The 5,179-nt window shown below is 31.0% G+C and overlaps 1 long non-coding RNA gene across 1 annotated transcript; it reads left to right on the top strand.

The window, feature by feature from the left end:
* Positions 1-561: 561 nt before the first annotated feature.
* LOC120250588 lies at positions 562-4,919 on the top strand. The gene is made up of 5 exons (XR_005533039.1): positions 562-670; positions 780-893; positions 971-1,043; positions 4,120-4,227; positions 4,322-4,919. It is a non-coding gene; the product is annotated as an uncharacterized LOC120250588 (long non-coding RNA).
* Positions 4,920-5,179: the final 260 nt, after the last annotated feature.

Here is a 5,179-nt window from a genome sequence, read left to right as displayed (position 1 = left end):
AAGATTTAACAAAATAGAATCAAAATATTTAATTTTTTTTTAAAATATAAAAATCACATTAAATATTGAGAAAGTAAACTAATATTTGTTTATAAGTTTCCTGATTTGGAACATTTTAATCTAAAAGAATATTCTTTTAATATTGATTTCATAATTATCTTTTATTTTAAAAATTGACCCGAGCAGTACTTCATTCCCCTTCTATTTGTAAAATCAAATAGTTTCTTGAACCAACGCTAAAATTTTAAAAATTTTTGAATAAAACATAATGATTTAAATACTTATTTCAAAAATTAATACTCATTTTATTTAAAAAAATAAAATTCTAAAATACCATAAAAAATTAAATTTAATTTAAATTTAAATTTTAAAACAGCATATAAATATACTCATTCAAATTTTGAATCTTAAAAAGTGTGTGTATATATATCTTATTATAAAGGAAAAAAAAGTCCATGATAAAATGTGATTTTTAGGAGGTCATATTAACAAAATAACCCACTTTTGTCCTTTTTTTTAGTTCATTAACCCCCCAACCAAAAACACTACCCTCAATTCGTGACTGCTTTACGGCTCATTTGCATCGCCTCCGCCGCAGACTCTTCTCTCTCGCCGGAGTGCCGCTCCGCCACCGCCTCGTCATCATCGAGGAAGACCATCATCGCCTCAGGTCCCTAACTCTCTAATTCCTAATTCCCTTACGTTCCCATTTATGAAAACCTCAAATCCCTAATTCCCTTCGCTATCGCGTTCTCTACTGCGTTCCTCTCTCTGTTTAGGACTCACAGGAGTCACCATCGGCATTGTCGCCTCCTCAAACCTCTCCGGCGTTGCCTCATGCCTAAACATTGCTTCAAAGCTCATCTGATTCCTGTACTTCATCGGCATCGGTGGTATGACTTTCTCCTTGATCTCTTCTCCTTCTTTTCTTCATTACTGATTCGCTAAACTAACCTAGCAATTCATTTAGCTTTCACTATCACGGAGAAGACGCGAAGAGGACTGGAGTTCATCGGAGTTCGAGAAGCCGCTGGTCGTGACTGGTGAGATCTCAATCCTTCTCAACAGTGTTTAATGTATGAATGAACTCAACGACAAGAAGAAATATTTTGCAATGAAACTGATGATCTGTTAAAATTAGCGAGGTTTGTCTTGGTTTGTTGATTAATGAATTTTATGCGTTGGGGTAGTTTTGATCTGGATCTTGGGGATGTGGGATTTACTGTTTTCCTTTTGATTTGGTTGGCTTTGTGTGTCTTCTTGTTTAATTCTTGATTTATTGATGTTTGTTCTGTGTTGCAGTTTTTTTTATTGCTATGATGTTTGTTCTGTGTTGCAGTTTTTTTTATTGCTATGATGTTTGTTCTGTGTTGCAGTTTTTTTTATTGCTATGATGTTTGTTCTGTGTTGCAGTTTTTTTTTATTGCTATGATGTTTTGTTACGTAGTTTGCGTTTTTTTATTGCTATGATGTTTGTCTCTTCAGTTAATTTTCATGAAATTAAACAACCCCAATGATTTTCTTAGATGAGAACTAACTATACTTCATGGTATATGTTTCTCTTCTTACTAGCATTAAACAAAGAGTTAAAAAAGAGAACTTTTCCTTTGATGAGCTATGTATGGTTTATGAAACTTGTGGTGGAAACAACTCTTTTCTTTTTCCCATTATAAGCAGCATCTTATAATTGAGACAGAGCAATTCTTCAACCATCCAACTAGTATTAGAATAAAGTTTTATTCTTTCCATTTTTTTGGTTCTGCACTTGACTTCAACTATTTCCGCAGATTGCTACATGCTTCCTCCGGTCTTCATTTATGAAATTGCTTTCCATCATCATATCTTGAGTGAGATCCACATAAATTCACTTAACATCATATTGACACAATTAACATGATGTTAAGTGACTGTTTTCTTATACATGACATGGAATTTATTCTTTTGCATTGTTGTCCAAAATAGTTTACTCAACTTTTTCGGTCTCCTCATTTTGAACATAACTGCAAGATTCAATAAAGTTCAAAACCTAGTGTCTAAGCTTTTAGTTCTATTTGATTAGTAGGATTTTGACTAAATCTCAATTGCTTTTTAAGTCAGGAGAATGCTTGTTCAGTCAGGTTTTATATTAAGAAAAAAAAATTTTATATCCTTTGATCAATATGAAAATTTGCATTTTTTTTTTGAATTTTGTAATTATAATCTTCACCAACAGTTGTATATGCTAATTTCTAACATTGCTTGGCATATGAGAGCATGTGATGAATTAATTAATAAAATCAAAAAGCCAAAAAAAAAAAAAGATCTCAGTACAATTAGTGTGATCATTAGCTTTTTGATTTTTGATTTTGAAATTCATACTTGTCTTTTTTTTCTTACAACTGGTGAGAAATAAGAAGACGGTGGCATATGCCTCCTAAAATAAATTTATGAAGTTAGACTAATGTTATATTGAACTCTCTGAGGTTTTTTTTAGTTCCTATTGCTCACTATGTCTTCCCTACAAATACCTCCTCTATGTTATAAATCTAACTCCAGTAAGAGATTAGCCTATGTTGGGCAGACCACATCTAAAATGGCATAACTAGGTGTATAAAAGATTAGTGATTTTATTATTTTCTTATAATTGTGTTTTGGTGTTTAGTGACATAGTCAAAGAGATTAAGCTGTTCCACCAACTCTACTTTAATCTCTGTTTTTTCTAAAATATTGCATTTAATTATGGTTTATTCATTTTATAAATAAAAAAATAAAAAAGACATATAATCCTTGTGATTATTCATAAGTTATTAAAAAAATAGAAAAACTAGGAAATTTCAATTTTTGGATATAAACTCCAATCTAATGGACAATATTTTAAATGAGACGAATAAGAGAACGCTAGTGAAAGAGTTAGGTGATCCAGGTGGCCATGAACCAACATTACTTCCTTACTATTACGTAATTGACTAATCTGAAAAACGTATTGCTTGTTCTTCTCTGTTGGTATTGGCGTGCACGCACAGCAACGTTTGCTATGATAGGCTTCCCATAATATATTCACTTTCTTGTCTTGCAAAAGTTTATATTTGTAACATGTTTGAAACTTTGAAGTCTAGTCCTAATCAATGAAATAATTAAATTAAATTTTTTTTTAAAAGAATAATTCGTTGGTTGTGATGTAAATAAAATAATAAATTTATTTTGTAGATCATGATAAAACTTTGATTTGGAATTGAATGAAATACTATCTTGGTTGGTGCCGTAGATTCTCATCTTGCTTTTTTATTTCATCATCATCATCATCATCATCATCATCATCATCATCATCATCATTATTATTATTATTATTATTATTATTATTTCATTAATGCTCACAGCTTTTTGTAAAAGTACGCCAAGTTGTTTTCATAAAATAATACATTATTTCAATGGGATCCAAATCAGTGGCCCAAAATGATAAGGATGCATTTGGCAGCAATTTGCCTTTTTTCCCCCCTGATTTCTTATTCTTATAAAATTATAATGGGATACTTTTTGCAAAAAAATTTAATATCTTGTCGTAGGCACTTGCAATGCTGGTGTGTCACAACACAAATAGGGTCAGCGTGATGACTGTAAGCCACATCATGTTACACACTTGGATAGAATAAGTTTGAACCATGAAAAAAACAAAGATGCGCGTTAGAGACAGACAACAAGGTAGGCAAGATCACATGCGCTCATATGCTAATTTCTTGCATTTAGCTCATACATAATAGAAGACTGGTTAGTTGTTGCAGAGTATTTCAACAACAATTACTTTGGGATGAAAGTTAGAAAGAGTTTTAAGAGAAGCCAATGTTTGTGACACTTAGTAAGGAATGACTAATCAATTTTACATACAAAAAATTACAAATTAGCTTTATAGGGCAATAATAATGACATTTCAAAATTCCTTTCCTTTTTTAATTCCTTGCTATGATCTCCTTGTCATATCATTAATTTCTTTTTCCTATTGCTTCTATATGGTAATACATTTACATCCAACTCAGTTTGTGAATCTTTAGAGAGCATGACAAATACATACAATTCATGAATTGTTTCTTTTTATTAATTACTCTCTCCAAATTAGCTTTTTTTTTATTTTTGTGTATGCTATAGGCATCTTCATTAGGCCGTATGCCTACACCACATGAGTTGTTTCTTTTTACTCACACTAAGAAACATGATGGACAAATTTTTATTGATGAAAAGTCTAAATCACTCAATGTAAGTTTTTAAAGTCTTTTAAATCATTAAGATTTTTCATTTTTCATAGTTTATTTGTAATTATTTATTTACATATTTTATATTATGCATATAGGATAAAGTATTGAGCTTGAGAGATGCACCTCAAACAATTTCTCGATCTAGAAATGTTAATTCTCAACCAATAGATGAGGTCGCACTTTATTATGAGGCAGTTGGTGGTGAAAAAAAGAGAAGGGTGTATGGTCTTGGATCTCAAGCATCTTATTATTGTGGTGGTAATACAAATGCAAGCAAATCAAGTACTAGCTCTTTTGAATCAAAAAATCAAGAGGAGCTTCAAAATGAGTTGGCAACTATGAAGAAGAAGATAGAGGCTCAAGATAATTTGATAGTTGATTTGCAAAGAACAATTGAGATGTTGTGTAATCACATTGTTATGCCTCCTCTACATGGAACACAAAATGCAAGTAACAATCAACCAGAGGAGAGTGAAGGCACAAGAGATGGAGATGGAGATGGTGGTGAAGATCCTGGACTTTTATAAATATTTGTGCTTTAATTGCTACTTTTTGCTTGTCTAACTTTGGGTATTTTTTTGTATTGTTACTTGTTGTTGATTTCTTACATTCTTATGTAGTGGTATTGTTGATATCCTAAATACTTATGGATTGCTATATTTTATTTATAGTATAATTTATAAAAATATTAGAGATTGCTATTTTTAAATTATATTGAATTTGGGATTGAATGGATGTAGGTTCAATTAATTGCTTATTGAATGCCCAGGAATTTTAAAATTTTAACATTAGAATTACCCAGGTATTACACATGGAATCTATATAATTCACAAAAGAGTTACCTAGGGATTACCCAGGGATTTTATATTATTAATAGGATACTTACCAAGGGATTTTCTATTATTAAAGATATATTTACCTAGTACTTACCCAGGGATGTTTCGTGGGGACAT

The sequence above is a fragment of the Dioscorea cayenensis genome, chromosome 19 (assembly GCF_009730915.1).
Source record: "Dioscorea cayenensis subsp. rotundata cultivar TDr96_F1 chromosome 19, TDr96_F1_v2_PseudoChromosome.rev07_lg8_w22 25.fasta, whole genome shotgun sequence".
In the NCBI taxonomy this organism is placed as follows: Eukaryota; Viridiplantae; Streptophyta; class Magnoliopsida; order Dioscoreales; family Dioscoreaceae; genus Dioscorea; species Dioscorea cayenensis.
This window is presented reverse-complemented; position numbering and strand designations above follow the sequence as displayed.